At 43.9% G+C, this 27513-nt stretch overlaps 58 non-coding genes across 58 annotated transcripts; all 58 read right to left on the bottom strand.

Moving 5' to 3' along the window:
* Positions 1-214: 214 nt before the first annotated feature.
* Positions 215-333, bottom strand: LOC134122271 (5S ribosomal RNA). The gene has a single exon (XR_009953811.1). It is a non-coding gene; the product is annotated as a 5S ribosomal RNA (ribosomal RNA).
* Positions 334-677: 344 nt separating this feature from the next.
* On the bottom strand, positions 678-796 carry LOC134121263 (5S ribosomal RNA). Its single transcript, XR_009952805.1, has one exon. It is a non-coding gene; the product is annotated as a 5S ribosomal RNA (ribosomal RNA).
* Positions 797-1135: 339 nt separating this feature from the next.
* On the bottom strand, positions 1136-1254 carry LOC134121847 (5S ribosomal RNA). Its single transcript, XR_009953388.1, has one exon. It is a non-coding gene; the product is annotated as a 5S ribosomal RNA (ribosomal RNA).
* A 344-nt stretch (positions 1255-1598) lies between these two features.
* Positions 1599-1717, bottom strand: LOC134121262 (5S ribosomal RNA). The gene has a single exon (XR_009952804.1). It is a non-coding gene; the product is annotated as a 5S ribosomal RNA (ribosomal RNA).
* Positions 1718-2115: 398 nt separating this feature from the next.
* LOC134122270 (5S ribosomal RNA) lies at positions 2116-2234 on the bottom strand. Its single transcript, XR_009953810.1, has one exon. It is a non-coding gene; the product is annotated as a 5S ribosomal RNA (ribosomal RNA).
* Positions 2235-2578: 344 nt separating this feature from the next.
* On the bottom strand, positions 2579-2697 carry LOC134121261 (5S ribosomal RNA). Its single transcript, XR_009952803.1, has one exon. It is a non-coding gene; the product is annotated as a 5S ribosomal RNA (ribosomal RNA).
* Positions 2698-3036: 339 nt separating this feature from the next.
* Positions 3037-3155, bottom strand: LOC134121260 (5S ribosomal RNA). The gene has a single exon (XR_009952802.1). It is a non-coding gene; the product is annotated as a 5S ribosomal RNA (ribosomal RNA).
* Positions 3156-3551: 396 nt separating this feature from the next.
* LOC134122031 (5S ribosomal RNA) lies at positions 3552-3670 on the bottom strand. Its single transcript, XR_009953572.1, has one exon. It is a non-coding gene; the product is annotated as a 5S ribosomal RNA (ribosomal RNA).
* A 394-nt stretch (positions 3671-4064) lies between these two features.
* LOC134121259 (5S ribosomal RNA) lies at positions 4065-4183 on the bottom strand. The gene has a single exon (XR_009952801.1). It is a non-coding gene; the product is annotated as a 5S ribosomal RNA (ribosomal RNA).
* Positions 4184-4581: 398 nt separating this feature from the next.
* On the bottom strand, positions 4582-4700 carry LOC134122268 (5S ribosomal RNA). The gene has a single exon (XR_009953808.1). It is a non-coding gene; the product is annotated as a 5S ribosomal RNA (ribosomal RNA).
* A 344-nt stretch (positions 4701-5044) lies between these two features.
* Positions 5045-5163, bottom strand: LOC134121258 (5S ribosomal RNA). The gene has a single exon (XR_009952800.1). It is a non-coding gene; the product is annotated as a 5S ribosomal RNA (ribosomal RNA).
* A 339-nt stretch (positions 5164-5502) lies between these two features.
* Positions 5503-5621, bottom strand: LOC134122350 (5S ribosomal RNA). The gene has a single exon (XR_009953890.1). It is a non-coding gene; the product is annotated as a 5S ribosomal RNA (ribosomal RNA).
* A 344-nt stretch (positions 5622-5965) lies between these two features.
* LOC134121257 (5S ribosomal RNA) lies at positions 5966-6084 on the bottom strand. The gene has a single exon (XR_009952799.1). It is a non-coding gene; the product is annotated as a 5S ribosomal RNA (ribosomal RNA).
* Positions 6085-6482: 398 nt separating this feature from the next.
* On the bottom strand, positions 6483-6601 carry LOC134122267 (5S ribosomal RNA). Its single transcript, XR_009953807.1, has one exon. It is a non-coding gene; the product is annotated as a 5S ribosomal RNA (ribosomal RNA).
* A 344-nt stretch (positions 6602-6945) lies between these two features.
* Positions 6946-7064, bottom strand: LOC134121255 (5S ribosomal RNA). Its single transcript, XR_009952797.1, has one exon. It is a non-coding gene; the product is annotated as a 5S ribosomal RNA (ribosomal RNA).
* Positions 7065-7403: 339 nt separating this feature from the next.
* On the bottom strand, positions 7404-7522 carry LOC134121846 (5S ribosomal RNA). The gene has a single exon (XR_009953387.1). It is a non-coding gene; the product is annotated as a 5S ribosomal RNA (ribosomal RNA).
* A 344-nt stretch (positions 7523-7866) lies between these two features.
* LOC134121254 (5S ribosomal RNA) lies at positions 7867-7985 on the bottom strand. Its single transcript, XR_009952796.1, has one exon. It is a non-coding gene; the product is annotated as a 5S ribosomal RNA (ribosomal RNA).
* A 339-nt stretch (positions 7986-8324) lies between these two features.
* LOC134121844 (5S ribosomal RNA) lies at positions 8325-8443 on the bottom strand. The gene has a single exon (XR_009953385.1). It is a non-coding gene; the product is annotated as a 5S ribosomal RNA (ribosomal RNA).
* A 344-nt stretch (positions 8444-8787) lies between these two features.
* Positions 8788-8906, bottom strand: LOC134121253 (5S ribosomal RNA). Its single transcript, XR_009952795.1, has one exon. It is a non-coding gene; the product is annotated as a 5S ribosomal RNA (ribosomal RNA).
* Positions 8907-9304: 398 nt separating this feature from the next.
* LOC134122360 (5S ribosomal RNA) lies at positions 9305-9423 on the bottom strand. Its single transcript, XR_009953900.1, has one exon. It is a non-coding gene; the product is annotated as a 5S ribosomal RNA (ribosomal RNA).
* Positions 9424-9767: 344 nt separating this feature from the next.
* LOC134121252 (5S ribosomal RNA) lies at positions 9768-9886 on the bottom strand. The gene has a single exon (XR_009952794.1). It is a non-coding gene; the product is annotated as a 5S ribosomal RNA (ribosomal RNA).
* Positions 9887-10225: 339 nt separating this feature from the next.
* Positions 10226-10344, bottom strand: LOC134121843 (5S ribosomal RNA). The gene has a single exon (XR_009953384.1). It is a non-coding gene; the product is annotated as a 5S ribosomal RNA (ribosomal RNA).
* A 344-nt stretch (positions 10345-10688) lies between these two features.
* LOC134121251 (5S ribosomal RNA) lies at positions 10689-10807 on the bottom strand. Its single transcript, XR_009952793.1, has one exon. It is a non-coding gene; the product is annotated as a 5S ribosomal RNA (ribosomal RNA).
* Positions 10808-11146: 339 nt separating this feature from the next.
* LOC134121842 (5S ribosomal RNA) lies at positions 11147-11265 on the bottom strand. The gene has a single exon (XR_009953383.1). It is a non-coding gene; the product is annotated as a 5S ribosomal RNA (ribosomal RNA).
* Positions 11266-11609: 344 nt separating this feature from the next.
* On the bottom strand, positions 11610-11728 carry LOC134121250 (5S ribosomal RNA). The gene has a single exon (XR_009952792.1). It is a non-coding gene; the product is annotated as a 5S ribosomal RNA (ribosomal RNA).
* A 398-nt stretch (positions 11729-12126) lies between these two features.
* LOC134122266 (5S ribosomal RNA) lies at positions 12127-12245 on the bottom strand. The gene has a single exon (XR_009953806.1). It is a non-coding gene; the product is annotated as a 5S ribosomal RNA (ribosomal RNA).
* Positions 12246-12589: 344 nt separating this feature from the next.
* On the bottom strand, positions 12590-12708 carry LOC134121249 (5S ribosomal RNA). Its single transcript, XR_009952791.1, has one exon. It is a non-coding gene; the product is annotated as a 5S ribosomal RNA (ribosomal RNA).
* A 339-nt stretch (positions 12709-13047) lies between these two features.
* LOC134121841 (5S ribosomal RNA) lies at positions 13048-13166 on the bottom strand. Its single transcript, XR_009953382.1, has one exon. It is a non-coding gene; the product is annotated as a 5S ribosomal RNA (ribosomal RNA).
* A 344-nt stretch (positions 13167-13510) lies between these two features.
* LOC134121248 (5S ribosomal RNA) lies at positions 13511-13629 on the bottom strand. The gene has a single exon (XR_009952790.1). It is a non-coding gene; the product is annotated as a 5S ribosomal RNA (ribosomal RNA).
* Positions 13630-13968: 339 nt separating this feature from the next.
* Positions 13969-14087, bottom strand: LOC134121840 (5S ribosomal RNA). Its single transcript, XR_009953381.1, has one exon. It is a non-coding gene; the product is annotated as a 5S ribosomal RNA (ribosomal RNA).
* Positions 14088-14431: 344 nt separating this feature from the next.
* Positions 14432-14550, bottom strand: LOC134121247 (5S ribosomal RNA). The gene has a single exon (XR_009952789.1). It is a non-coding gene; the product is annotated as a 5S ribosomal RNA (ribosomal RNA).
* A 398-nt stretch (positions 14551-14948) lies between these two features.
* LOC134122359 (5S ribosomal RNA) lies at positions 14949-15067 on the bottom strand. Its single transcript, XR_009953899.1, has one exon. It is a non-coding gene; the product is annotated as a 5S ribosomal RNA (ribosomal RNA).
* Positions 15068-15411: 344 nt separating this feature from the next.
* LOC134121246 (5S ribosomal RNA) lies at positions 15412-15530 on the bottom strand. The gene has a single exon (XR_009952788.1). It is a non-coding gene; the product is annotated as a 5S ribosomal RNA (ribosomal RNA).
* A 339-nt stretch (positions 15531-15869) lies between these two features.
* Positions 15870-15988, bottom strand: LOC134121839 (5S ribosomal RNA). The gene has a single exon (XR_009953380.1). It is a non-coding gene; the product is annotated as a 5S ribosomal RNA (ribosomal RNA).
* A 344-nt stretch (positions 15989-16332) lies between these two features.
* Positions 16333-16451, bottom strand: LOC134121244 (5S ribosomal RNA). Its single transcript, XR_009952786.1, has one exon. It is a non-coding gene; the product is annotated as a 5S ribosomal RNA (ribosomal RNA).
* A 339-nt stretch (positions 16452-16790) lies between these two features.
* LOC134121838 (5S ribosomal RNA) lies at positions 16791-16909 on the bottom strand. The gene has a single exon (XR_009953379.1). It is a non-coding gene; the product is annotated as a 5S ribosomal RNA (ribosomal RNA).
* Positions 16910-17253: 344 nt separating this feature from the next.
* Positions 17254-17372, bottom strand: LOC134121243 (5S ribosomal RNA). Its single transcript, XR_009952785.1, has one exon. It is a non-coding gene; the product is annotated as a 5S ribosomal RNA (ribosomal RNA).
* A 339-nt stretch (positions 17373-17711) lies between these two features.
* On the bottom strand, positions 17712-17830 carry LOC134121837 (5S ribosomal RNA). Its single transcript, XR_009953378.1, has one exon. It is a non-coding gene; the product is annotated as a 5S ribosomal RNA (ribosomal RNA).
* Positions 17831-18174: 344 nt separating this feature from the next.
* On the bottom strand, positions 18175-18293 carry LOC134121242 (5S ribosomal RNA). The gene has a single exon (XR_009952784.1). It is a non-coding gene; the product is annotated as a 5S ribosomal RNA (ribosomal RNA).
* A 398-nt stretch (positions 18294-18691) lies between these two features.
* On the bottom strand, positions 18692-18810 carry LOC134122265 (5S ribosomal RNA). Its single transcript, XR_009953805.1, has one exon. It is a non-coding gene; the product is annotated as a 5S ribosomal RNA (ribosomal RNA).
* Positions 18811-19154: 344 nt separating this feature from the next.
* LOC134121241 (5S ribosomal RNA) lies at positions 19155-19273 on the bottom strand. Its single transcript, XR_009952783.1, has one exon. It is a non-coding gene; the product is annotated as a 5S ribosomal RNA (ribosomal RNA).
* A 339-nt stretch (positions 19274-19612) lies between these two features.
* LOC134121836 (5S ribosomal RNA) lies at positions 19613-19731 on the bottom strand. The gene has a single exon (XR_009953377.1). It is a non-coding gene; the product is annotated as a 5S ribosomal RNA (ribosomal RNA).
* Positions 19732-20075: 344 nt separating this feature from the next.
* LOC134121240 (5S ribosomal RNA) lies at positions 20076-20194 on the bottom strand. Its single transcript, XR_009952782.1, has one exon. It is a non-coding gene; the product is annotated as a 5S ribosomal RNA (ribosomal RNA).
* Positions 20195-20533: 339 nt separating this feature from the next.
* LOC134121835 (5S ribosomal RNA) lies at positions 20534-20652 on the bottom strand. Its single transcript, XR_009953376.1, has one exon. It is a non-coding gene; the product is annotated as a 5S ribosomal RNA (ribosomal RNA).
* A 344-nt stretch (positions 20653-20996) lies between these two features.
* On the bottom strand, positions 20997-21115 carry LOC134121239 (5S ribosomal RNA). Its single transcript, XR_009952781.1, has one exon. It is a non-coding gene; the product is annotated as a 5S ribosomal RNA (ribosomal RNA).
* Positions 21116-21513: 398 nt separating this feature from the next.
* LOC134122264 (5S ribosomal RNA) lies at positions 21514-21632 on the bottom strand. The gene has a single exon (XR_009953804.1). It is a non-coding gene; the product is annotated as a 5S ribosomal RNA (ribosomal RNA).
* Positions 21633-21976: 344 nt separating this feature from the next.
* On the bottom strand, positions 21977-22095 carry LOC134121238 (5S ribosomal RNA). The gene has a single exon (XR_009952780.1). It is a non-coding gene; the product is annotated as a 5S ribosomal RNA (ribosomal RNA).
* A 339-nt stretch (positions 22096-22434) lies between these two features.
* LOC134121237 (5S ribosomal RNA) lies at positions 22435-22553 on the bottom strand. The gene has a single exon (XR_009952779.1). It is a non-coding gene; the product is annotated as a 5S ribosomal RNA (ribosomal RNA).
* A 398-nt stretch (positions 22554-22951) lies between these two features.
* Positions 22952-23070, bottom strand: LOC134121236 (5S ribosomal RNA). Its single transcript, XR_009952778.1, has one exon. It is a non-coding gene; the product is annotated as a 5S ribosomal RNA (ribosomal RNA).
* A 339-nt stretch (positions 23071-23409) lies between these two features.
* LOC134121833 (5S ribosomal RNA) lies at positions 23410-23528 on the bottom strand. Its single transcript, XR_009953374.1, has one exon. It is a non-coding gene; the product is annotated as a 5S ribosomal RNA (ribosomal RNA).
* Positions 23529-23872: 344 nt separating this feature from the next.
* LOC134121235 (5S ribosomal RNA) lies at positions 23873-23991 on the bottom strand. Its single transcript, XR_009952777.1, has one exon. It is a non-coding gene; the product is annotated as a 5S ribosomal RNA (ribosomal RNA).
* A 339-nt stretch (positions 23992-24330) lies between these two features.
* On the bottom strand, positions 24331-24449 carry LOC134122074 (5S ribosomal RNA). Its single transcript, XR_009953615.1, has one exon. It is a non-coding gene; the product is annotated as a 5S ribosomal RNA (ribosomal RNA).
* Positions 24450-24793: 344 nt separating this feature from the next.
* On the bottom strand, positions 24794-24912 carry LOC134121233 (5S ribosomal RNA). Its single transcript, XR_009952775.1, has one exon. It is a non-coding gene; the product is annotated as a 5S ribosomal RNA (ribosomal RNA).
* Positions 24913-25251: 339 nt separating this feature from the next.
* LOC134121934 (5S ribosomal RNA) lies at positions 25252-25370 on the bottom strand. The gene has a single exon (XR_009953475.1). It is a non-coding gene; the product is annotated as a 5S ribosomal RNA (ribosomal RNA).
* A 344-nt stretch (positions 25371-25714) lies between these two features.
* LOC134121933 (5S ribosomal RNA) lies at positions 25715-25833 on the bottom strand. The gene has a single exon (XR_009953474.1). It is a non-coding gene; the product is annotated as a 5S ribosomal RNA (ribosomal RNA).
* A 339-nt stretch (positions 25834-26172) lies between these two features.
* On the bottom strand, positions 26173-26291 carry LOC134121832 (5S ribosomal RNA). Its single transcript, XR_009953373.1, has one exon. It is a non-coding gene; the product is annotated as a 5S ribosomal RNA (ribosomal RNA).
* Positions 26292-26635: 344 nt separating this feature from the next.
* LOC134121232 (5S ribosomal RNA) lies at positions 26636-26754 on the bottom strand. The gene has a single exon (XR_009952774.1). It is a non-coding gene; the product is annotated as a 5S ribosomal RNA (ribosomal RNA).
* Positions 26755-27093: 339 nt separating this feature from the next.
* Positions 27094-27212, bottom strand: LOC134121831 (5S ribosomal RNA). The gene has a single exon (XR_009953372.1). It is a non-coding gene; the product is annotated as a 5S ribosomal RNA (ribosomal RNA).
* Between the last annotated feature and the right edge of the window lie 301 nt (positions 27213-27513).

The following is a 27513-nucleotide window of genomic DNA, read 5'->3' as shown; positions in this document are numbered from 1 at the left end:
TACAAACAAAAGTATGCCAATTGTTAAATGTTGATCAACACTAATTTAGCAACCATGAAACGGAATCATTTTGGATAATATTGTCTAATTGCCTTTCATATCCAACGTTAAAACAACACTAAACATGCATCTCTTCAACAATGTGATATACTTTTTGTAATTTGTAGGTGTACAATCTGCGGCGCTCGGCGGCTTTCGGTGAGAGAAGTGAAAAAGCTTACGGCACCTGGGATTCCCAGGCGGTCTTCCATCCAGGTACTAACCAGGCCCTGCTCTGCTTAGCTTCCGAGAACAGACGAGATCGGGCGGAACCAGAGAGGTATGGACGTAAGCTGCTTTTCATCTTTTTCCTAATCCTTTAAAACGTGTCAAAGATAATCAGAAGTTTCTTTTTCTAAAATTGAAGCAGTTCAATGCATTGGCAAGAGAGGTTCCTAAAGCCTGAAGGTAACTTTACTTTTCTTCACTGGCAATTCTAACATGTTGGGTTAGCACCTGTATTTCAACGGCTAAATTACAAACAACAGTATGCCAATCGTAAATGTTGACCAACACTAATTTAGCAATCATGAAACGGAATCATTTTGGATAATATTGTCTAATTTCCTTTCATATCCAACGTTAAAACAGGTGTACAATCTGCGGCGCTCGGCGGCTTTCGGAGAGAGAAGTGAAAAAGCTTACGGCACCTGGGATTCCCAGGCGGTCTTCCATCCAGGTACTAACCAGGCCCTGCTCTGCTTAGCTTCCGAGATCAGACGAGATCGGGCGGAACCAGAGAGGTATGGCCGTAAGCTGCTTTTTATCTTTTTCCTAATCCTTTATAATGCGTCAATGAATTATGACACGCCTGCCGTTGGCATCTTTGTGTGGGTTAAATAAGGGTATGCAAAGAAGGCTGTGACATCCCATGCCGAAAATTGGATGGACTAGAGAAGACCCGCCCAGGAGTCCCAGCCAATCGGTGAATGGCCATTGCAGTCCCCGCCACCTCAAATGGCCTGACGATGGTATGGACGTAAGCCACCTTTCATCTTCTTCCTATTGCATCTCTTCTACAATGTGAATTTTTTTTTACAATTGTGTAGGTGTACAATCTACGGCGCTGGGCGGCTTTCAGAGAGAGAAGTGAAAAAGCTTACGGCACCTGGGATTCCCAGGCGGTCTTCCATCCAGGTACTAACCAGGCCCTGCTCTGCTTAGCTTCCGAGATCAGACGAGATCGGGCGGAACCAGAGAGGTATGGACGTAAGCTGCTTTTCATCTTTTTCCTAATCCTTTAAAACGTGTCAAAGATAATCAGAAGTTTCTTTTTCTAAAATTGAAGCAGTTCTTAGCATTGGCAAGAGAGGTTCCTAAAGCCTGAAGGTAACTTTACTTTTCTTCACTGGCAATTCTAACATGTTGGGTTAGCACCTGTATTTCAACGGCTAAATTACAAACAACAGTATGCCAATCGTAAATGTTGACCAACACTAATTTAGCAATCATGAAACGGAATCATTTTGGATAATATTGTCTAATTTCCTTTCATATCCAACGTTAAAACAGGTGTACAATCTGCGGCGCTCGGCGGCTTTCGGAGAGAGAAGTGAAAAAGCTTACGGCACCTGGGATTCCCAGGCGGTCTTCCATCCAGGTACTAACCAGGCCCTGCTCTGCTTAGCTTCCGAGATCAGACGAGATCGGGCGGAACCAGAGAGGTATGGCCGTAAGCTGCTTTTTATCTTTTTCCTAATCCTTTATAATGCGTCAAAGATAATCAGAAGAGTTTCTTTTTCTAAAATTGAAGCAGTTCTTAGGATTGGCAAGAGAGGTTTCTAAAGCCTGAAGGTAACTTTACTTTTCTTCACTGGCAATTCTAACATGTTGGGTTAGCACCTGTATTTCAACGGCTAAATTACAAACAAAAGTATGCCAATTGTTAAATGTTGATCAACACTAATTTAGCAACCATGAAACGGAATCATTTTGGATAATATTGTCTAATTGCCTTTCATATCCAACGTTAAAACAACACTAAACATGCATCTCTTCAACAATGTGATATACTTTTTGTAATTTGTAGGTGTACAATCTGCGGCGCTCGGCGGCTTTCGGTGAGAGAAGTGAAAAAGCTTACGGCACCTGGGATTCCCAGGCGGTCTTCCATCCAGGTACTAACCAGGCCCTGCTCTGCTTAGCTTCCGAGAACAGACGAGATCGGGCGGAACCAGAGAGGTATGGACGTAAGCTGCTTTTCATCTTTTTCCTAATCCTTTAAAACGTGTCAAAGATAATCAGAAGTTTCTTTTTCTAAAATTGAAGCAGTTCTTAGCATTGGCAAGAGAGGTTCCTAAAGCCTGAAGGTAACTTTACTTTTCTTCACTGGCAATTCTAACATGTTGGGTTAGCACCTGTATTTCAACGGCTAAATTACAAACAACAGTATGCCAATCGTAAATGTTGACCAACACTAATTTAGCAATCATGAAACGGAATCATTTTGGATAATATTGTCTAATTTCCTTTCATATCCAACGTTAAAACAGGTGTACAATCTGCGGCGCTCGGCGGCTTTCGGAGAGAGAAGTGAAAAAGCTTACGGCACCTGGGATTCCCAGGCGGTCTTCCATCCAGGTACTAACCAGGCCCTGCTCTGCTTAGCTTCCGAGATCAGACGAGATCGGGCGGAACCAGAGAGGTATGGCCGTAAGCTGCTTTTTATCTTTTTCCTAATCCTTTATAATGCGTCAATGAATTATGACACGCCTGCCGTTGGCATCTTTGTGTGGGTTAAATAAGGGTATGCAAAGAAGGCTGTGACATCCCATGCCGAAAATTGGATGGACTAGAGAAGACCCGCCCAGGAGTCCCAGCCAATCGGTGAATGGCCATTGCAGTCCCCGCCACCTCAAATGGCCTGACGATGGTATGGACGTAAGCCACCTTTCATCTTCTTCCTATTGCATCTCTTCTACAATGTGAATTTTTTTTTACAATTGTGTAGGTGTACAATCTACGGCGCTGGGCGGCTTTCAGAGAGAGAAGTGAAAAAGCTTACGGCACCTGGGATTCCCAGGCGGTCTTCCATCCAGGTACTAACCAGGCCCTGCTCTGCTTAGCTTCCGAGATCAGACGAGATCGGGCGGAACCAGAGAGGTATGGCCGTAAGCTGCTTTTCATCTTTTTCCTAATCCTTTAAAACGTGTCAAAGATAATCAGAAGTTTCTTTTTCTAAAATTGAAGCAGTTCTTAGCATTGGCAAGAGAGGTTTCTAAAACCTGAAGGTAACTTTACTTTTCTTCACTGGCAATTCTAACATGTTGGGTTAGCACCTGTATTTCAACGGCTAAATTACAAACAAAAGTATGCCAATTGTTAAATGTTGATCAACACTAATTTAGCAACCATGAAACGGAATCATTTTGGATAATATTGTCTAATTGCCTTTCATATCCAACGTTAAAACAACACTAAACATGCATCTCTTCAACAATGTGATATACTTTTTGTAATTTGTAGGTGTACAATCTGCGGCGCTCGGCGGCTTTCGGTGAGAGAAGTGAAAAAGCTTACGGCACCTGGGATTCCCAGGCGGTCTTCCATCCAGGTACTAACCAGGCCCCGCTCTGCTTAGCTTCCGAGATCAGACGAGATCGGGCGGAACCAGAGAGGTATGGCTGTAAGCTGCTTTTTATCTTTTTCCTAATCCTTTAAAACGTGTCAAAGATAATCAGAAGTTTCTTTTTCTAAAATTGAAGCAGTTCTTAGCATTGGCAAGAGAGGTTCCTAAAACCTGAAGGTAACTTTACTTTTCTTCACTGGTAAATCTAACATGTTTGGTTAGCACCTGTATTTCAACGGCTAAATTACAAACAATAGTATGCCAATCGTAAAATGTTGATCAACACCAATTTAGCAATCATGAAACGGAATCATTTTGGATAATATTGTCTAATTTCCTTTCATATCCAACGTTAAAACAACACTAAACATGCATCTCTTCAACAATGTGATATACTTTTTGTAATTTGTAGGTGTACAATCTGCGGCGCTCTGCAGCTTTCAGAGAGAAGTGAAAAAGCTTACGGCACCTGGGATTCCCAGGCGGTCTTCCATCCAGGTACTAACCAGGCCCTGCTCTGCTTAGCTTCCGAGATCAGACGAGATCGGGCGGAACCAGAGAGGTATGGCCGTAAGCTGCTTTTTATCTTTTTCCTAATCCTTTATAATGCGTCAAAGATAATCAGAAGAGTTTCTTTTTCTAAAATTGAAGCAGTTCTTAGGATTGGCAAGAGAGGTTTCTAAAGCCTGAAGGTAACTTTACTTTTCTTCACTGGCAATTCTAACATGTTGGGTTAGCACCTGTATTTCAACGGCTAAATTACAAACAAAAGTATGCCAATTGTTAAATGTTGATCAACACTAATTTAGCAACCATGAAACGGAATCATTTTGGATAATATAGTCTAATTGCCTTTCATATCCAACGTTAAAACAACACTAAACATGCATCTCTTCAACAATGTGATATACTTTTTGTAATTTGTAGGTGTACAATCTGCGGCGCTCGGCGGCTTTCGGTGAGAGAAGTGAAAAAGCTTACGGCACCTGGGATTCCCAGGCGGTCTTCCATCCAGGTACTAACCAGGCCCTGCTCTGCTTAGCTTCCGAGAACAGACGAGATCGGGCGGAACCAGAGAGGTATGGACGTAAGCTGCTTTTCATCTTTTTCCTAATCCTTTAAAACGTGTCAAAGATAATCAGAAGTTTCTTTTTCTAAAATTGAAGCAGTTCAATGCATTGGCAAGAGAGGTTCCTAAAGCCTGAAGGTAACTTTACTTTTCTTCACTGGCAATTCTAACATGTTGGGTTAGCACCTGTATTTCAACGGCTAAATTACAAACAACAGTATGCCAATCGTAAATGTTGACCAACACTAATTTAGCAATCATGAAACGGAATCATTTTGGATAATATTGTCTAATTTCCTTTCATATCCAACGTTAAAACAGGTGTACAATCTGCGGCGCTCGGCGGCTTTCGGAGAGAGAAGTGAAAAAGCTTACGGCACCTGGGATTCCCAGGCGGTCTTCCATCCAGGTACTAACCAGGCCCTGCTCTGCTTAGCTTCCGAGATCAGACGAGATCGGGCGGAACCAGAGAGGTATGGCCGTAAGCTGCTTTTTATCTTTTTCCTAATCCTTTATAATGCGTCAATGAATTATGACACGCCTGCCGTTGGCATCTTTGTGTGGGTTAAATAAGGGTATGCAAAGAAGGCTGTGACATCCCATGCCGAAAATTGGATGGACTAGAGAAGACCCGCCCAGGAGTCCCAGCCAATCGGTGAATGGCCATTGCAGTCCCCGCCACCTCAAATGGCCTGACGATGGTATGGACGTAAGCCACCTTTCATCTTCTTCCTATTGCATCTCTTCTACAATGTGAATTTTTTTTTACAATTGTGTAGGTGTACAATCTACGGCGCTGGGCGGCTTTCAGAGAGAGAAGTGAAAAAGCTTACGGCACCTGGGATTCCCAGGCGGTCTTCCATCCAGGTACTAACCAGGCCCTGCTCTGCTTAGCTTCCGAGATCAGACGAGATCGGGCGGAACCAGAGAGGTATGGAGGTAAGCTGCTTTTCATCTTTTTCCTAATCCTTTAAAACGTGTCAAAGATAATCAGAAGTTTCTTTTTCTAAAATTGAAGCAGTTCTTAGCATTGGCAAGAGAGGTTCCTAAAGCCTGAAGGTAACTTTACTTTTCTTCACTGGCAATTCTAACATGTTGGGTTAGCACCTGTATTTCAACGGCTAAATTACAAACAACAGTATGCCAATCGTAAATGTTGACCAACACTAATTTAGCAATCATGAAACGGAATCATTTTGGATAATATTGTCTAATTTCCTTTCATATCCAACGTTAAAACAGGTGTACAATCTGCGGCGCTCGGCGGCTTTCGGAGAGAGAAGTGAAAAAGCTTACGGCACCTGGGATTCCCAGGCGGTCTTCCATCCAGGTACTAACCAGGCCCTGCTCTGCTTAGCTTCCGAGATCAGACGAGATCGGGCGGAACCAGAGAGGTATGGCCGTAAGCTGCTTTTTATCTTTTTCCTAATCCTTTATAATGCGTCAAAGATAATCAGAAGAGTTTCTTTTTCTAAAATTGAAGCAGTTCTTAGGATTGGCAAGAGAGGTTTCTAAAGCCTGAAGGTAACTTTACTTTTCTTCACTGGCAATTCTAACATGTTGGGTTAGCACCTGTATTTCAACGGCTAAATTACAAACAAAAGTATGCCAATTGTTAAATGTTGATCAACACTAATTTAGCAACCATGAAACGGAATCATTTTGGATAATATTGTCTAATTGCCTTTCATATCCAACGTTAAAACAACACTAAACATGCATCTCTTCAACAATGTGATATACTTTTTGTAATTTGTAGGTGTACAATCTGCGGCGCTCGGCGGCTTTCGGTGAGAGAAGTGAAAAAGCTTACGGCACCTGGGATTCCCAGGCGGTCTTCCATCCAGGTACTAACCAGGCCCTGCTCTGCTTAGCTTCCGAGAACAGACGAGATCGGGCGGAACCAGAGAGGTATGGACGTAAGCTGCTTTTCATCTTTTTCCTAATCCTTTAAAACGTGTCAAAGATAATCAGAAGTTTCTTTTTCTAAAATTGAAGCAGTTCTTAGCATTGGCAAGAGAGGTTCCTAAAGCCTGAAGGTAACTTTACTTTTCTTCACTGGCAATTCTAACATGTTGGGTTAGCACCTGTATTTCAACGGCTAAATTACAAACAACAGTATGCCAATCGTAAATGTTGACCAACACTAATTTAGCAATCATGAAACGGAATCATTTTGGATAATATTGTCTAATTTCCTTTCATATCCAACGTTAAAACAGGTGTACAATCTGCGGCGCTCGGCGGCTTTCGGAGAGAGAAGTGAAAAAGCTTACGGCACCTGGGATTCCCAGGCGGTCTTCCATCCAGGTACTAACCAGGCCCTGCTCTGCTTAGCTTCCGAGATCAGACGAGATCGGGCGGAACCAGAGAGGTATGGCCGTAAGCTGCTTTTTATCTTTTTCCTAATCCTTTATAATGCGTCAATGAATTATGACACGCCTGCCGTTGGCATCTTTGTGTGGGTTAAATAAGGGTATGCAAAGAAGGCTGTGACATCCCATGCCGAAAATTGGATGGACTAGAGAAGACCCGCCCAGGAGTCCCAGCCAATCGGTGAATGGCCATTGCAGTCCCCGCCACCTCAAATGGCCTGACGATGGTATGGACGTAAGCCACCTTTCATCTTCTTCCTATTGCATCTCTTCTACAATGTGAATTTTTTTTTACAATTGTGTAGGTGTACAATCTACGGCGCTGGGCGGCTTTCAGAGAGAGAAGTGAAAAAGCTTACGGCACCTGGGATTCCCAGGCGGTCTTCCATCCAGGTACTAACCAGGCCCTGCTCTGCTTAGCTTCCGAGATCAGACGAGATCGGGCGGAACCAGAGAGGTATGGACGTAAGCTGCTTTTCATCTTTTTCCTAATCCTTTAAAACGTGTCAAAGATAATCAGAAGTTTCTTTTTCTAAAATTGAAGCAGTTCTTAGCATTGGCAAGAGAGGTTCCTAAAGCCTGAAGGTAACTTTACTTTTCTTCACTGGCAATTCTAACATGTTGGGTTAGCACCTGTATTTCAACGGCTAAATTACAAACAACAGTATGCCAATCGTAAATGTTGACCAACACTAATTTAGCAATCATGAAACGGAATCATTTTGGATAATATTGTCTAATTTCCTTTCATATCCAACGTTAAAACAGGTGTACAATCTGCGGCGCTCGGCGGCTTTCGGAGAGAGAAGTGAAAAAGCTTACGGCACCTGGGATTCCCAGGCGGTCTTCCATCCAGGTACTAACCAGGCCCTGCTCTGCTTAGCTTCCGAGATCAGACGAGATCGGGCGGAACCAGAGAGGTATGGCCGTAAGCTGCTTTTTATCTTTTTCCTAATCCTTTATAATGCGTCAATGAATTATGACACGCCTGCCGTTGGCATCTTTGTGTGGGTTAAATAAGGGTATGCAAAGAAGGCTGTGACATCCCATGCCGAAAATTGGATGGACTAGAGAAGACCCGCCCAGGAGTCCCAGCCAATCGGTGAATGGCCATTGCAGTCCCCGCCACCTCAAATGGCCTGACGATGGTATGGACGTAAGCCACCTTTCATCTTCTTCCTATTGCATCTCTTCTACAATGTGAATTTTTTTTTACAATTGTGTAGGTGTACAATCTACGGCGCTGGGCGGCTTTCAGAGAGAGAAGTGAAAAAGCTTACGGCACCTGGGATTCCCAGGCGGTCTTCCATCCAGGTACTAACCAGGCCCTGCTCTGCTTAGCTTCCGAGATCAGACGAGATCGGGCGGAACCAGAGAGGTATGGACGTAAGCTGCTTTTCATCTTTTTCCTAATCCTTTAAAACGTGTCAAAGATAATCAGAAGTTTCTTTTTCTAAAATTGAAGCAGTTCTTAGCATTGGCAAGAGAGGTTCCTAAAGCCTGAAGGTAACTTTACTTTTCTTCACTGGCAATTCTAACATGTTGGGTTAGCACCTGTATTTCAACGGCTAAATTACAAACAACAGTATGCCAATCGTAAATGTTGACCAACACTAATTTAGCAATCATGAAACGGAATCATTTTGGATAATATTGTCTAATTTCCTTTCATATCCAACGTTAAAACAGGTGTACAATCTGCGGCGCTCGGCGGCTTTCGGAGAGAGAAGTGAAAAAGCTTACGGCACCTGGGATTCCCAGGCGGTCTTCCATCCAGGTACTAACCAGGCCCTGCTCTGCTTAGCTTCCGAGATCAGACGAGATCGGGCGGAACCAGAGAGGTATGGCCGTAAGCTGCTTTTTATCTTTTTCCTAATCCTTTATAATGCGTCAAAGATAATCAGAAGAGTTTCTTTTTCTAAAATTGAAGCAGTTCTTAGGATTGGCAAGAGAGGTTTCTAAAGCCTGAAGGTAACTTTACTTTTCTTCACTGGCAATTCTAACATGTTGGGTTAGCACCTGTATTTCAACGGCTAAATTACAAACAAAAGTATGCCAATTGTTAAATGTTGATCAACACTAATTTAGCAACCATGAAACGGAATCATTTTGGATAATATTGTCTAATTGCCTTTCATATCCAACGTTAAAACAACACTAAACATGCATCTCTTCAACAATGTGATATACTTTTTGTAATTTGTAGGTGTACAATCTGCGGCGCTCGGCGGCTTTCGGTGAGAGAAGTGAAAAAGCTTACGGCACCTGGGATTCCCAGGCGGTCTTCCATCCAGGTACTAACCAGGCCCTGCTCTGTTTAGCTTCCGAGAACAGACGAGATCGGGCGGAACCAGAGAGGTATGGACGTAAGCTGCTTTTCATCTTTTTCCTAATCCTTTAAAACGTGTCAAAGATAATCAGAAGTTTCTTTTTCTAAAATTGAAGCAGTTCTTAGCATTGGCAAGAGAGGTTCCTAAAGCCTGAAGGTAACTTTACTTTTCTTCACTGGCAATTCTAACATGTTGGGTTAGCACCTGTATTTCAACGGCTAAATTACAAACAACAGTATGCCAATCGTAAATGTTGACCAACACTAATTTAGCAATCATGAAACGGAATCATTTTGGATAATATTGTCTAATTTCCTTTCATATCCAACGTTAAAACAGGTGTACAATCTGCGGCGCTCGGCGGCTTTCGGAGAGAGAAGTGAAAAAGCTTACGGCACCTGGGATTCCCAGGCGGTCTTCCATCCAGGTACTAACCAGGCCCTGCTCTGCTTAGCTTCCGAGATCAGACGAGATCGGGCGGAACCAGAGAGGTATGGCCGTAAGCTGCTTTTTATCTTTTTCCTAATCCTTTATAATGCGTCAATGAATTATGACACGCCTGCCGTTGGCATCTTTGTGTGGGTTAAATAAGGGTATGCAAAGAAGGCTGTGACATCCCATGCCGAAAATTGGATGGACTAGAGAAGACCCGCCCAGGAGTCCCAGCCAATCGGTGAATGGCCATTGCAGTCCCCGCCACCTCAAATGGCCTGACGATGGTATGGACGTAAGCCACCTTTCATCTTCTTCCTATTGCATCTCTTCTACAATGTGAATTTTTTTTTACAATTGTGTAGGTGTACAATCTACGGCGCTGGGCGGCTTTCAGAGAGAGAAGTGAAAAAGCTTACGGCACCTGGGATTCCCAGGCGGTCTTCCATCCAGGTACTAACCAGGCCCTGCTCTGCTTAGCTTCCGAGATCAGACGAGATCGGGCGGAACCAGAGAGGTATGGACGTAAGCTGCTTTTCATCTTTTTCCTAATCCTTTAAAACGTGTCAAAGATAATCAGAAGTTTCTTTTTCTAAAATTGAAGCAGTTCTTAGCATTGGCAAGAGAGGTTCCTAAAGCCTGAAGGTAACTTTACTTTTCTTCACTGGCAATTCTAACATGTTGGGTTAGCACCTGTATTTCAACGGCTAAATTACAAACAACAGTATGCCAATCGTAAATGTTGACCAACACTAATTTAGCAATCATGAAACGGAATCATTTTGGATAATATTGTCTAATTTCCTTTCATATCCAACGTTAAAACAGGTGTACAATCTGCGGCGCTCGGCGGCTTTCGGAGAGAGAAGTGAAAAAGCTTACGGCACCTGGGATTCCCAGGCGGTCTTCCATCCAGGTACTAACCAGGCCCTGCTCTGCTTAGCTTCCGAGATCAGACGAGATCGGGCGGAACCAGAGAGGTATGGCCGTAAGCTGCTTTTTATCTTTTTCCTAATCCTTTATAATGCGTCAATGAATTATGACACGCCTGCCGTTGGCATCTTTGTGTGGGTTAAATAAGGGTATGCAAAGAAGGCTGTGACATCCCATGCCGAAAATTGGATGGACTAGAGAAGACCCGCCCAGGAGTCCCAGCCAATCGGTGAATGGCCATTGCAGTCCCCGCCACCTCAAATGGCCTGACGATGGTATGGACGTAAGCCACCTTTCATCTTCTTCCTATTGCATCTCTTCTACAATGTGAATTTTTTTTTACAATTGTGTAGGTGTACAATCTACGGCGCTGGGCGGCTTTCAGAGAGAGAAGTGAAAAAGCTTACGGCACCTGGGATTCCCAGGCGGTCTTCCATCCAGGTACTAACCAGGCCCTGCTCTGCTTAGCTTCCGAGATCAGACGAGATCGGGCGGAACCAGAGAGGTATGGACGTAAGCTGCTTTTCATCTTTTTCCTAATCCTTTAAAACGTGTCAAAGATAATCAGAAGTTTCTTTTTCTAAAATTGAAGCAGTTCTTAGCATTGGCAAGAGAGGTTCCTAAAGCCTGAAGGTAACTTTACTTTTCTTCACTGGCAATTCTAACATGTTGGGTTAGCACCTGTATTTCAACGGCTAAATTACAAACAACAGTATGCCAATCGTAAATGTTGACCAACACTAATTTAGCAATCATGAAACGGAATCATTTTGGATAATATTGTCTAATTTCCTTTCATATCCAACGTTAAAACAGGTGTACAATCTGCGGCGCTCGGCGGCTTTCGGAGAGAGAAGTGAAAAAGCTTACGGCACCTGGGATTCCCAGGCGGTCTTCCATCCAGGTACTAACCAGGCCCTGCTCTGCTTAGCTTCCGAGATCAGACGAGATCGGGCGGAACCAGAGAGGTATGGCCGTAAGCTGCTTTTTATCTTTTTCCTAATCCTTTATAATGCGTCAAAGATAATCAGAAGAGTTTCTTTTTCTAAAATTGAAGCAGTTCTTAGGATTGGCAAGAGAGGTTTCTAAAGCCTGAAGGTAACTTTACTTTTCTTCACTGGCAATTCTAACATGTTGGGTTAGCACCTGTATTTCAACGGCTAAATTACAAACAAAAGTATGCCAATTGTTAAATGTTGATCAACACTAATTTAGCAACCATGAAACGGAATCATTTTGGATAATATTGTCTAATTGCCTTTCATATCCAACGTTAAAACAACACTAAACATGCATCTCTTCAACAATGTGATATACTTTTTGTAATTTGTAGGTGTACAATCTGCGGCGCTCGGCGGCTTTCGGTGAGAGAAGTGAAAAAGCTTACGGCACCTGGGATTCCCAGGCGGTCTTCCATCCAGGTACTAACCAGGCCCTGCTCTGCTTAGCTTCCGAGAACAGACGAGATCGGGCGGAACCAGAGAGGTATGGACGTAAGCTGCTTTTCATCTTTTTCCTAATCCTTTAAAACGTGTCAAAGATAATCAGAAGTTTCTTTTTCTAAAATTGAAGCAGTTCTTAGCATTGGCAAGAGAGGTTCCTAAAGCCTGAAGGTAACTTTACTTTTCTTCACTGGCAATTCTAACATGTTGGGTTAGCACCTGTATTTCAACGGCTAAATTACAAACAACAGTATGCCAATCGTAAATGTTGACCAACACTAATTTAGCAATCATGAAACGGAATCATTTTGGATAATATTGTCTAATTTCCTTTCATATCCAACGTTAAAACAGGTGTACAATCTGCGGCGCTCGGCGGCTTTCGGAGAGAGAAGTGAAAAAGCTTACGGCACCTGGGATTCCCAGGCGGTCTTCCATCCAGGTACTAACCAGGCCCTGCTCTGCTTAGCTTCCGAGATCAGACGAGATCGGGCGGAACCAGAGAGGTATGGCCGTAAGCTGCTTTTTATCTTTTTCCTAATCCTTTATAATGCGTCAATGAATTATGACACGCCTGCCGTTGGCATCTTTGTGTGGGTTAAATAAGGGTATGCAAAGAAGGCTGTGACATCCCATGCCGAAAATTGGATGGACTAGAGAAGACCCGCCCAGGAGTCCCAGCCAATCGGTGAATGGCCATTGCAGTCCCCGCCACCTCAAATGGCCTGACGATGGTATGGACGTAAGCCACCTTTCATCTTCTTCCTATTGCATCTCTTCTACAATGTGAATTTTTTTTTACAATTGTGTAGGTGTACAATCTACGGCGCTGGGCGGCTTTCAGAGAGAGAAGTGAAAAAGCTTACGGCACCTGGGATTCCCAGGCGGTCTTCCATCCAGGTACTAACCAGGCCCTGCTCTGCTTAGCTTCCGAGATCAGACGAGATCGGGCGGAACCAGAGAGGTATGGACGTAAGCTGCTTTTCATCTTTTTCCTAATCCTTTAAAACGTGTCAAAGATAATCAGAAGTTTCTTTTTCTAAAATTGAAGCAGTTCTTAGCATTGGCAAGAGAGGTTCCTAAAGCCTGAAGGTAACTTTACTTTTCTTCACTGGCAATTCTAACATGTTGGGTTAGCACCTGTATTTCAACGGCTAAATTACAAACAACAGTATGCCAATCGTAAATGTTGACCAACACTAATTTAGCAATCATGAAACGGAATCATTTTGGATAATATTGTCTAATTTCCTTTCATATCCAACGTTAAAACAGGTGTACAATCTGCGGCGCTCGGCGGCTTTCGGAGAGAGAAGTGAAAAAGCTTACGGCACCTGGGATTCCCAGGCGGTCTTCCATCCAGGTACTAACCAGGCCCTGCTCTGCTTAGCTTCCGAGATCAGACGAGATCGGGCGGAACCAGAGAGGTATGGCCGTAAGCTGCTTTTTATCTTTTTCCTAATCCTTTATAATGCGTCAATGAATTATGACACGCCTGCCGTTGGCATCTTTGTGTGGGTTAAATAAGGGTATGCAAAGAAGGCTGTGACATCCCATGCCGAAAATTGGATGGACTAGAGAAGACCCGCCCAGGAGTCCCAGCCAATCGGTGAATGGCCATTGCAGTCCCCGCCACCTCAAATGGCCTGACGATGGTATGGACGTAAGCCACCTTTCATCTTCTTCCTATTGCATCTCTTCTACAATGTGAATTTTTTTTTACAATTGTGTAGGTGTACAATCTACGGCGCTGGGCGGCTTTCAGAGAGAGAAGTGAAAAAGCTTACGGCACCTGGGATTCCCAGGCGGTCTTCCATCCAGGTACTAACCAGGCCCTGCTCTGCTTAGCTTCCGAGATCAGACGAGATCGGGCGGAACCAGAGAGGTATGGACGTAAGCTGCTTTTCATCTTTTTCCTAATCCTTTAAAACGTGTCAAAGATAATCAGAAGTTTCTTTTTCTAAAATTGAAGCAGTTCTTAGCATTGGCAAGAGAGGTTCCTAAAGCCTGAAGGTAACTTTACTTTTCTTCACTGGCAATTCTAACATGTTGGGTTAGCACCTGTATTTCAACGGCTAAATTACAAACAACAGTATGCCAATCGTAAATGTTGACCAACACTAATTTAGCAATCATGAAACGGAATCATTTTGGATAATATTGTCTAATTTCCTTTCATATCCAACGTTAAAACAGGTGTACAATCTGCGGCGCTCGGCGGCTTTCGGAGAGAGAAGTGAAAAAGCTTACGGCACCTGGGATTCCCAGGCGGTCTTCCATCCAGGTACTAACCAGGCCCTGCTCTGCTTAGCTTCCGAGATCAGACGAGATCGGGCGGAACCAGAGAGGTATGGCCGTAAGCTGCTTTTTATCTTTTTCCTAATCCTTTATAATGCGTCAAAGATAATCAGAAGAGTTTCTTTTTCTAAAATTGAAGCAGTTCTTAGGATTGGCAAGAGAGGTTTCTAAAGCCTGAAGGTAACTTTACTTTTCTTCACTGGCAATTCTAACATGTTGGGTTAGCACCTGTATTTCAACGGCTAAATTACAAACAAAAGTATGCCAATTGTTAAATGTTGATCAACACTAATTTAGCAACCATGAAACGGAATCATTTTGGATAATATTGTCTAATTGCCTTTCATATCCAACGTTAAAACAACACTAAACATGCATCTCTTCAACAATGTGATATACTTTTTGTAATTTGTAGGTGTACAATCTGCGGCGCTCGGCGGCTTTCGGTGAGAGAAGTGAAAAAGCTTACGGCACCTGGGATTCCCAGGCGGTCTTCCATCCAGGTACTAACCAGGCCCTGCTCTGTTTAGCTTCCGAGAACAGACGAGATCGGGCGGAACCAGAGAGGTATGGACGTAAGCTGCTTTTCATCTTTTTCCTAATCCTTTAAAACGTGTCAAAGATAATCAGAAGTTTCTTTTTCTAAAATTGAAGCAGTTCTTAGCATTGGCAAGAGAGGTTCCTAAAGCCTGAAGGTAACTTTACTTTTCTTCACTGGCAATTCTAACATGTTGGGTTAGCACCTGTATTTCAACGGCTAAATTACAAACAACAGTATGCCAATCGTAAATGTTGACCAACACTAATTTAGCAATCATGAAACGGAATCATTTTGGATAATATTGTCTAATTTCCTTTCATATCCAACGTTAAAACAGGTGTACAATCTGCGGCGCTCGGCGGCTTTCGGAGAGAGAAGTGAAAAAGCTTACGGCACCTGGGATTCCCAGGCGGTCTTCCATCCAGGTACTAACCAGGCCCTGCTCTGCTTAGCTTCCGAGATCAGACGAGATCGGGCGGAACCAGAGAGGTATGGCCGTAAGCTGCTTTTTATCTTTTTCCTAATCCTTTATAATGCGTCAATGAATTATGACACGCCTGCCGTTGGCATCTTTGTGTGGGTTAAATAAGGGTATGCAAAGAAGGCTGTGACATCCCATGCCGAAAATTGGATGGACTAGAGAAGACCCGCCCAGGAGTCCCAGCCAATCGGTGAATGGCCATTGCAGTCCCCGCCACCTCAAATGGCCTGACGATGGTATGGACGTAAGCCACCTTTCATCTTCTTCCTATTGCATCTCTTCTACAATGTGAATTTTTTTTTACAATTGTGTAGGTGTACAATCTACGGCGCTGGGCGGCTTTCAGAGAGAGAAGTGAAAAAGCTTACGGCACCTGGGATTCCCAGGCGGTCTTCCATCCAGGTACTAACCAGGCCCTGCTCTGCTTAGCTTCCGAGATCAGACGAGATCGGGCGGAACCAGAGAGGTATGGACGTAAGCTGCTTTTCATCTTTTTCCTAATCCTTTAAAACGTGTCAAAGATAATCAGAAGTTTCTTTTTCTAAAATTGAAGCAGTTCTTAGCATTGGCAAGAGAGGTTCCTAAAGCCTGAAGGTAACTTTACTTTTCTTCACTGGCAATTCTAACATGTTGGGTTAGCACCTGTATTTCAACGGCTAAATTACAAACAACAGTATGCCAATCGTAAATGTTGACCAACACTAATTTAGCAATCATGAAACGGAATCATTTTGGATAATATTGTCTAATTTCCTTTCATATCCAACGTTAAAACAGGTGTACAATCTGCGGCGCTCGGCGGCTTTCGGAGAGAGAAGTGAAAAAGCTTACGGCACCTGGGATTCCCAGGCGGTCTTCCATCCAGGTACTAACCAGGCCCTGCTCTGCTTAGCTTCCGAGATCAGACGAGATCGGGCGGAACCAGAGAGGTATGGCCGTAAGCTGCTTTTTATCTTTTTCCTAATCCTTTATAATGCGTCAATGAATTATGACACGCCTGCCGTTGGCATCTTTGTGTGGGTTAAATAAGGGTATGCAAAGAAGGCTGTGACATCCCATGCCGAAAATTGGATGGACTAGAGAAGACCCGCCCAGGAGTCCCAGCCAATCGGTGAATGGCCATTGCAGTCCCCGCCACCTCAAATGGCCTGACGATGGTATGGACGTAAGCCACCTTTCATCTTCTTCCTATTGCATCTCTTCTACAATGTGAATTTTTTTTTACAATTGTGTAGGTGTACAATCTACGGCGCTGGGCGGCTTTCAGAGAGAGAAGTGAAAAAGCTTACGGCACCTGGGATTCCCAGGCGGTCTTCCATCCAGGTACTAACCAGGCCCTGCTCTGCTTAGCTTCCGAGATCAGACGAGATCGGGCGGAACCAGAGAGGTATGGACGTAAGCTGCTTTTCATCTTTTTCCTAATCCTTTAAAACGTGTCAAAGATAATCAGAAGTTTCTTTTTCTAAAATTGAAGCAGTTCTTAGCATTGGCAAGAGAGGTTCCTAAAGCCTGAAGGTAACTTTACTTTTCTTCACTGGCAATTCTAACATGTTGGGTTAGCACCTGTATTTCAACGGCTAAATTACAAACAACAGTATGCCAATCGTAAATGTTGACCAACACTAATTTAGCAATCATGAAACGGAATCATTTTGGATAATATTGTCTAATTTCCTTTCATATCCAACGTTAAAACAGGTGTACAATCTGCGGCGCTCGGCGGCTTTCGGAGAGAGAAGTGAAAAAGCTTACGGCACCTGGGATTCCCAGGCGGTCTTCCATCCAGGTACTAACCAGGCCCTGCTCTGCTTAGCTTCCGAGATCAGACGAGATCGGGCGGAACCAGAGAGGTATGGCCGTAAGCTGCTTTTTATCTTTTTCCTAATCCTTTATAATGCGTCAATGAATTATGACACGCCTGCCGTTGGCATCTTTGTGTGGGTTAAATAAGGGTATGCAAAGAAGGCTGTGACATCCCATGCCGAAAATTGGATGGACTAGAGAAGACCCGCCCAGGAGTCCCAGCCAATCGGTGAATGGCCATTGCAGTCCCCGCCACCTCAAATGGCCTGACGATGGTATGGACGTAAGCCACCTTTCATCTTCTTCCTATTGCATCTCTTCTACAATGTGAATTTTTTTTTACAATTGTGTAGGTGTACAATCTACGGCGCTGGGCGGCTTTCAGAGAGAGAAGTGAAAAAGCTTACGGCACCTGGGATTCCCAGGCGGTCTTCCATCCAGGTACTAACCAGGCCCTGCTCTGCTTAGCTTCCGAGATCAGACGAGATCGGGCGGAACCAGAGAGGTATGGACGTAAGCTGCTTTTCATCTTTTTCCTAATCCTTTAAAACGTGTCAAAGATAATCAGAAGTTTCTTTTTCTAAAATTGAAGCAGTTCTTAGCATTGGCAAGAGAGGTTCCTAAAGCCTGAAGGTAACTTTACTTTTCTTCACTGGCAATTCTAACATGTTGGGTTAGCACCTGTATTTCAACGGCTAAATTACAAACAACAGTATGCCAATCGTAAATGTTGACCAACACTAATTTAGCAATCATGAAACGGAATCATTTTGGATAATATTGTCTAATTTCCTTTCATATCCAACGTTAAAACAGGTGTACAATCTGCGGCGCTCGGCGGCTTTCGGAGAGAGAAGTGAAAAAGCTTACGGCACCTGGGATTCCCAGGCGGTCTTCCATCCAGGTACTAACCAGGCCCTGCTCTGCTTAGCTTCCGAGATCAGACGAGATCGGGCGGAACCAGAGAGGTATGGCCGTAAGCTGCTTTTTATCTTTTTCCTAATCCTTTATAATGCGTCAAAGATAATCAGAAGAGTTTCTTTTTCTAAAATTGAAGCAGTTCTTAGGATTGGCAAGAGAGGTTTCTAAAGCCTGAAGGTAACTTTACTTTTCTTCACTGGCAATTCTAACATGTTGGGTTAGCACCTGTATTTCAACGGCTAAATTACAAACAAAAGTATGCCAATTGTTAAATGTTGATCAACACTAATTTAGCAACCATGAAACGGAATCATTTTGGATAATATTGTCTAATTGCCTTTCATATCCAACGTTAAAACAACACTAAACATGCATCTCTTCAACAATGTGATATACTTTTTGTAATTTGTAGGTGTACAATCTGCGGCGCTCGGCGGCTTTCGGTGAGAGAAGTGAAAAAGCTTACGGCACCTGGGATTCCCAGGCGGTCTTCCATCCAGGTACTAACCAGGCCCTGCTCTGCTTAGCTTCCGAGAACAGACGAGATCGGGCGGAACCAGAGAGGTATGGACGTAAGCTGCTTTTCATCTTTTTCCTAATCCTTTAAAACGTGTCAAAGATAATCAGAAGTTTCTTTTTCTAAAATTGAAGCAGTTCTTAGCATTGGCAAGAGAGGTTCCTAAAGCCTGAAGGTAACTTTACTTTTCTTCACTGGCAATTCTAACATGTTGGGTTAGCACCTGTATTTCAACGGCTAAATTACAAACAACAGTATGCCAATCGTAAATGTTGACCAACACTAATTTAGCAATCATGAAACGGAATCATTTTGGATAATATTGTCTAATTTCCTTTCATATCCAACGTTAAAACAGGTGTACAATCTGCGGCGCTCGGCGGCTTTCGGAGAGAGAAGTGAAAAAGCTTACGGCACCTGGGATTCCCAGGCGGTCTTCCATCCAGGTACTAACCAGGCCCTGCTCTGCTTAGCTTCCGAGATCAGACGAGATCGGGCGGAACCAGAGAGGTATGGCCGTAAGCTGCTTTTTATCTTTTTCCTAATCCTTTATAATGCGTCAATGAATTATGACACGCCTGCCGTTGGCATCTTTGTGTGGGTTAAATAAGGGTATGCAAAGAAGGCTGTGACATCCCATGCCGAAAATTGGATGGACTAGAGAAGACCCGCCCAGGAGTCCCAGCCAATCGGTGAATGGCCATTGCAGTCCCCGCCACCTCAAATGGCCTGACGATGGTATGGACGTAAGCCACCTTTCATCTTCTTCCTATTGCATCTCTTCTACAATGTGAATTTTTTTTTACAATTGTGTAGGTGTACAATCTACGGCGCTGGGCGGCTTTCAGAGAGAGAAGTGAAAAAGCTTACGGCACCTGGGATTCCCAGGCGGTCTTCCATCCAGGTACTAACCAGGCCCTGCTCTGCTTAGCTTCCGAGATCAGACGAGATCGGGCGGAACCAGAGAGGTATGGACGTAAGCTGCTTTTCATCTTTTTCCTAATCCTTTAAAACGTGTCAAAGATAATCAGAAGTTTCTTTTTCTAAAATTGAAGCAGTTCTTAGCATTGGCAAGAGAGGTTCCTAAAGCCTGAAGGTAACTTTACTTTTCTTCACTGGCAATTCTAACATGTTGGGTTAGCACCTGTATTTCAACGGCTAAATTACAAACAACAGTATGCCAATCGTAAATGTTGACCAACACTAATTTAGCAATCATGAAACGGAATCATTTTGGATAATATTGTCTAATTTCCTTTCATATCCAACGTTAAAACAGGTGTACAATCTGCGGCGCTCGGCGGCTTTCGGAGAGAGAAGTGAAAAAGCTTACGGCACCTGGGATTCCCAGGCGGTCTTCCATCCAGGTACTAACCAGGCCCTGCTCTGCTTAGCTTCCGAGATCAGACGAGATCGGGCGGAACCAGAGAGGTATGGCCGTAAGCTGCTTTTTATCTTTTTCCTAATCCTTTATAATGCGTCAATGAATTATGACACGCCTGCCGTTGGCATCTTTGTGTGGGTTAAATAAGGGTATGCAAAGAAGGCTGTGACATCCCATGCCGAAAATTGGATGGACTAGAGAAGACCCGCCCAGGAGTCCCAGCCAATCGGTGAATGGCCATTGCAGTCCCCGCCACCTCAAATGGCCTGACGATGGTATGGACGTAAGCCACCTTTCATCTTCTTCCTATTGCATCTCTTCTACAATGTGAATTTTTTTTTACAATTGTGTAGGTGTACAATCTACGGCGCTGGGCGGCTTTCAGAGAGAGAAGTGAAAAAGCTTACGGCACCTGGGATTCCCAGGCGGTCTTCCATCCAGGTACTAACCAGGCCCTGCTCTGCTTAGCTTCCGAGATCAGACGAGATCGGGCGGAACCAGAGAGGTATGGACGTAAGCTGCTTTTCATCTTTTTCCTAATCCTTTAAAACGTGTCAAAGATAATCAGAAGTTTCTTTTTCTAAAATTGAAGCAGTTCTTAGCATTGGCAAGAGAGGTTCCTAAAGCCTGAAGGTAACTTTACTTTTCTTCACTGGCAATTCTAACATGTTGGGTTAGCACCTGTATTTCAACGGCTAAATTACAAACAACAGTATGCCAATCGTAAATGTTGACCAACACTAATTTAGCAATCATGAAACGGAATCATTTTGGATAATATTGTCTAATTTCCTTTCATATCCAACGTTAAAACAGGTGTACAATCTGCGGCGCTCGGCGGCTTTCGGAGAGAGAAGTGAAAAAGCTTACGGCACCTGGGATTCCCAGGCGGTCTTCCATCCAGGTACTAACCAGGCCCTGCTCTGCTTAGCTTCCGAGATCAGACGAGATCGGGCGGAACCAGAGAGGTATGGCCGTAAGCTGCTTTTTATCTTTTTCCTAATCCTTTATAATGCGTCAAAGATAATCAGAAGAGTTTCTTTTTCTAAAATTGAAGCAGTTCTTAGGATTGGCAAGAGAGGTTTCTAAAGCCTGAAGGTAACTTTACTTTTCTTCACTGGCAATTCTAACATGTTGGGTTAGCACCTGTATTTCAACGGCTAAATTACAAACAAAAGTATGCCAATTGTTAAATGTTGATCAACACTAATTTAGCAACCATGAAACGGAATCATTTTGGATAATATTGTCTAATTGCCTTTCATATCCAACGTTAAAACAACACTAAACATGCATCTCTTCAACAATGTGATATACTTTTTGTAATTTGTAGGTGTACAATCTGCGGCGCTCGGCGGCTTTCGGTGAGAGAAGTGAAAAAGCTTACGGCACCTGGGATTCCCAGGCGGTCTTCCATCCAGGTACTAACCAGGCCCTGCTCTGCTTAGCTTCCGAGAACAGACGAGATCGGGCGGAACCAGAGAGGTATGGACGTAAGCTGCTTTTCATCTTTTTCCTAATCCTTTAAAACGTGTCAAAGATAATCAGAAGTTTCTTTTTCTAAAATTGAAGCAGTTCTTAGCATTGGCAAGAGAGGTTCCTAAAGCCTGAAGGTAACTTTACTTTTCTTCACTGGCAATTCTAACATGTTGGGTTAGCACCTGTATTTCAACGGCTAAATTACAAACAACAGTATGCCAATCGTAAATGTTGACCAACACTAATTTAGCAATCATGAAACGGAATCATTTTGGATAATATTGTCTAATTTCCTTTCATATCCAACGTTAAAACAGGTGTACAATCTGCGGCGCTCGGCGGCTTTCGGAGAGAGAAGTGAAAAAGCTTACGGCACCTGGGATTCCCAGGCGGTCTTCCATCCAGGTACTAACCAGGCCCTGCTCTGCTTAGCTTCCGAGATCAGACGAGATCGGGCGGAACCAGAGAGGTATGGCCGTAAGCTGCTTTTTATCTTTTTCCTAATCCTTTATAATGCGTCAATGAATTATGACACGCCTGCCGTTGGCATCTTTGTGTGGGTTAAATAAGGGTATGCAAAGAAGGCTGTGACATCCCATGCCGAAAATTGGATGGACTAGAGAAGACCCGCCCAGGAGTCCCAGCCAATCGGTGAATGGCCATTGCAGTCCCCGCCACCTCAAATGGCCTGACGATGGTATGGACGTAAGCCACCTTTCATCTTCTTCCTATTGCATCTCTTCTACAATGTGAATTTTTTTTTACAATTGTGTAGGTGTACAATCTACGGCGCTGGGCGGCTTTCAGAGAGAGAAGTGAAAAAGCTTACGGCACCTGGGATTCCCAGGCGGTCTTCCATCCAGGTACTAACCAGGCCCTGCTCTGCTTAGCTTCCGAGATCAGACGAGATCGGGCGGAACCAGAGAGGTATGGCCGTAAGCTGCTTTTTATCTTTTTCCTAATCCTTTATAATGCGTCAAAGATAATCAGAAGAGTTTCTTTTTCTAAAATTGAAGCAGTTCTTAGGATTGGCAAGAGAGGTTTCTAAAGCCTGAAGGTAACTTTACTTTTCTTCACTGGCAATTCTAACATGTTGGGTTAGCACCTGTATTTCAACGGCTAAATTACAAACAAAAGTATGCCAATTGTTAAATGTTGATCAACACTAATTTAGCAACCATGAAACGGAATCATTTTGGATAATATTGTCTAATTGCCTTTCATATCCAACGTTAAAACAACACTAAACATGCATCTCTTCAACAATGTGATATACTTTTTGTAATTTGTAGGTGTACAATCTGCGGCGCTCGGCGGCTTTCGGTGAGAGAAGTGAAAAAGCTTACGGCACCTGGGATTCCCAGGCGGTCTTCCATCCAGGTACTAACCAGGCCCTGCTCTGCTTAGCTTCCGAGATCAGACGAGATCGGGCGGAACCAGAGAGGTATGGCCGTAAGCTGCTTTTTATCTTTTTCCTAATCCTTTATAATGCGTCAATGAATTATGACACGCCTGCCGTTGGCATCTTTGTGTGGGTTAAATAAGGGTATGCAAAGAAGGCTGTGACATCCCATGCCGAAAATTGGATGGACTAGAGAAGACCCGCCCAGGAGTCCCAGCCAATCGGTGAATGGCCATTGCAGTCCCCGCCACCTCAAATGGCCTGACGATGGTATGGACGTAAGCCACCTTTCATCTTCTTCCTATTGCATCTCTTCTACAATGTGAATTTTTTTTTACAATTGTGTAGGTGTACAATCTACGGCGCTGGGCGGCTTTCAGAGAGAGAAGTGAAAAAGCTTACGGCACCTGGGATTCCCAGGCGGTCTTCCATCCAGGTACTAACCAGGCCCTGCTCTGCTTAGCTTCCGAGATCAGACGAGATCGGGCGGAACCAGAGAGGTATGGACGTAAGCTGCTTTTCATCTTTTTCCTAATCCTTTAAAACGTGTCAAAGATAATCAGAAGTTTCTTTTTCTAAAATTGAAGCAGTTCTTAGCATTGGCAAGAGAGGTTCCTAAAGCCTGAAGGTAACTTTACTTTTCTTCACTGGCAATTCTAACATGTTGGGTTAGCACCTGTATTTCAACGGCTAAATTACAAACAACAGTATGCCAATCGTAAATGTTGACCAACACTAATTTAGCAATCATGAAACGGAATCATTTTGGATAATATTGTCTAATTTCCTTTCATATCCAACGTTAAAACAGGTGTACAATCTGCGGCGCTCGGCGGCTTTCGGAGAGAGAAGTGAAAAAGCTTACGGCACCTGGGATTCCCAGGCGGTCTTCCATCCAGGTACTAACCAGGCCCTGCTCTGCTTAGCTTCCGAGATCAGACGAGATCGGGCGGAACCAGAGAGGTATGGCCGTAAGCTGCTTTTTATCTTTTTCCTAATCCTTTATAATGCGTCAATGAATTATGACACGCCTGCCGTTGGCATCTTTGTGTGGGTTAAATAAGGGTATGCAAAGAAGGCTGTGACATCCCATGCCGAAAATTGGATGGACTAGAGAAGACCCGCCCAGGAGTCCCAGCCAATCGGTGAATGGCCATTGCAGTCCCCGCCACCTCAAATGGCCTGACGATGGTATGGACGTAAGCCACCTTTCATCTTCTTCCTATTGCATCTCTTCTACAATGTGAATTTTTTTTTACAATTGTGTAGGTGTACAATCTACGGCGCTGGGCGGCTTTCAGAGAGAGAAGTGAAAAAGCTTACGGCACCTGGGATTCCCAGGCGGTCTTCCATCCAGGTACTAACCAGGCCCTGCTCTGCTTAGCTTCCGAGATCAGACGAGATCGGGCAGAACCAGAGAGGTATGGACGTAAGCTGCTTTTCATCTTTTTCCTAATCCTTTAAAACGTGTCAAAGATAATCAGAAGTTTCTTTTTCTAAAATTGAAGCAGTTCTTAGCATTGGCAAGAGAGGTTCCTAAAGCCTGAAGGTAACTTTACTTTTCTTCACTGGCAATTCTAACATGTTGGGTTAGCACCTGTATTTCAACGGCTAAATTACAAACAACAGTATGCCAATCGTAAATGTTGACCAACACTAATTTAGCAATCATGAAACGGAATCATTTTGGATAATATTGTCTAATTTCCTTTCATATCCAACGTTAAAACAGGTGTACAATCTGCGGCGCTCGGCGGCTTTCGGAGAGAGAAGTGAAAAAGCTTACGGCACCTGGGATTCCCAGGCGGTCTTCCATCCAGGTACTAACCAGGCCCTGCTCTGCTTAGCTTCCGAGATCAGACGAGATCGGGCGGAACCAGAGAGGTATGGCCGTAAGCTGCTTTTTATCTTTTTCCTAATCCTTTATAATGCGTCAATGAATTATGACACGCCTGCCGTTGGCATCTTTGTGTGGGTTAAATAAGGGTATGCAAAGAAGGCTGTGACATCCCATGCCGAAAATTGGATGGACTAGAGAAGACCCGCCCAGGAGTCCCAGCCAATCGGTGAATGGCCATTGCAGTCCCCGCCACCTCAAATGGCCTGACGATGGTATGGACGTAAGCCACCTTTCATCTTCTTCCTATTGCATCTCTTCTACAATGTGAATTTTTTTTTACAATTGTGTAGGTGTACAATCTACGGCGCTGGGCGGCTTTCAGAGAGAGAAGTTAAAAAGCTTACGGCACCTGGGATTCCCAGGCGGTCTTCCATCCAGGTACTAACCAGGCCCTGCTCTGCTTAGCTTCCGAGATCAGACCAGATCGGGCGGAACCAGAGAGGTATGGCCGTAAGCTGCTTTTCATCTTTTTCCTAATCCTTTAAAACGTGTCAAAGATAATCAGAAGTTTCTTTTTCTAAAATTGAAGCAGTTCTTAGCATTGGCAAGAGAGGTTCCTAAAGCCTGAAGGTAACTTTACTTTTCTTCACTGGCAATTCTAACATGTTGGGTTAGCACCTGTATTTCAACGGCTAAATTACAAACAACAGTATGCCAATCGTAAATGTTGACCAACACTAATTTAGCAATCATGAAACGGAATCATTTTGGATAATATTGTCTAATTTCCTTTCATATCCAACGTTAAAACAGGTGTACAATCTGCGGCGCTCGGCGGCTTTCGGAGAGAGAAGTGAAAAAGCTTACGGCACCTGGGATTCCCAGGCGGTCTTCCATCCAGGTACTAACCAGGCCCTGCTCTGCTTAGCTTCCGAGATCAGACCAGATCGGGCGGAACCAGAGAGGTATGGCCGTAAGCTGCTTTTTATCTTTTTCCTAATCCTTTATAATGCGTCAATGAATTATGACACGCCTGCCGTTGGCATCTTTGTGTGGGTTAAATAAGGGTATGCAAAGAAGGCTGTGACATCCCATGCCGAAAATTGGATGGACTAGAGAAGACCCGCCCAGGAGTCCCAGCCAATCGGTGAATGGCCATTGCAGTCCCCGCCACCTCAAATGGCCTGACGATGGTATGGACGTAAGCCACCTTTCATCTTCTTCCTATTGCATCTCTTCTACAATGTGAATTTTTTTTTACAATTGTGTAGGTGTACAATCTACGGCGCTGGGCGGCTTTCAGAGAGAGAAGTGAAAAAGCTTACGGCACCTGGGATTCCCAGGCGGTCTTCCATCCAGGTACTAACCAGGCCCTGCTCTGCTTAGCTTCCGAGATCAGACGAGATCGGGCGGAACCAGAGAGGTATGGACGTAAGCTGCTTTTCATCTTTTTCCTAATCCTTTAAAACGTGTCAAAGATAATCAGAAGTTTCTTTTTCTAAAATTGAAGCAGTTCTTAGCATTGGCAAGAGAGGTTCCTAAAGCCTGAAGGTAACTTTACTTTTCTTCACTGGCAATTCTAACATGTTGGGTTAGCACCTGTATTTCAACGGCTAAATTACAAACAACAGTATGCCAATCGTAAATGTTGACCAACACTAATTTAGCAATCATGAAACGGAATCATTTTGGATAATATTGTCTAATTTCCTTTCATATCCAACGTTAAAACAGGTGTACAATCTGCGGCGCTCGGCGGCTTTCGGAGAGAGAAGTGAAAAAGCTTACGGCACCTGGGATTCCCAGGCGGTCTTCCATCCAGGTACTAACCAGGCCCTGCTCTGCTTAGCTTCCGAGATCAGACGAGATCGGGCGGAACCAGAGAGGTATGGCCGTAAGCTGCTTTTTATCTTTTTCCTAATCCTTTATAATGCGTCAATGAATTATGACACGCCTGCCGTTGGCATCTTTGTGTGGGTTAAATAAGGGTATGCAAAGAAGGCTGTGACATCCCATGCCGAAAATTGGATGGACTAGAGAAGACCCGCCCAGGAGTCCCAGCCAATCGGTGAATGGCCATTGCAGTCCCCGCCACCTCAAATGGCCTGACGATGGTATGGACGTAAGCCACCTTTCATCTTCTTCCTATTGCATCTCTTCTACAATGTGAATTTTTTTTTACAATTGTGTAGGTGTACAATCTACGGCGCTGGGCGGCTTTCAGAGAGAGAAGTGAAAAAGCTTACGGCACCTGGGATTCCCAGGCGGTCTTCCATCCAGGTACTAACCAGGCCCTGCTCTGCTTAGCTTCCGAGATCAGACGAGATCGGGCGGAACCAGAGAGGTATGGACGTAAGCTGCTTTTCATCTTTTTCCTAATCCTTTAAAACGTGTCAAAGATAATCAGAAGTTTCTTTTTCTAAAATTGAAGCAGTTCTTAGCATTGGCAAGAGAGGTTCCTAAAGCCTGAAGGTAACTTTACTTTTCTTCACTGGCAATTCTAACATGTTGGGTTAGCACCTGTATTTCAACGGCTAAATTACAAACAACAGTATGCCAATCGTAAATGTTGACCAACACTAATTTAGCAATCATGAAACGGAATCATTTTGGATAATATTGTCTAATTTCCTTTCATATCCAACGTTAAAACAGGTGT

Source organism: Pungitius pungitius, unplaced genomic scaffold (assembly GCF_949316345.1).
Source record: "Pungitius pungitius unplaced genomic scaffold, fPunPun2.1 scaffold_28, whole genome shotgun sequence".
Classification (NCBI taxonomy): Eukaryota; Metazoa; Chordata; class Actinopteri; order Perciformes; family Gasterosteidae; genus Pungitius; species Pungitius pungitius.
The sequence above is the reverse complement of the archived record's forward strand: the minus strand, read 5'-3'. Positions and strand labels throughout refer to the sequence as shown.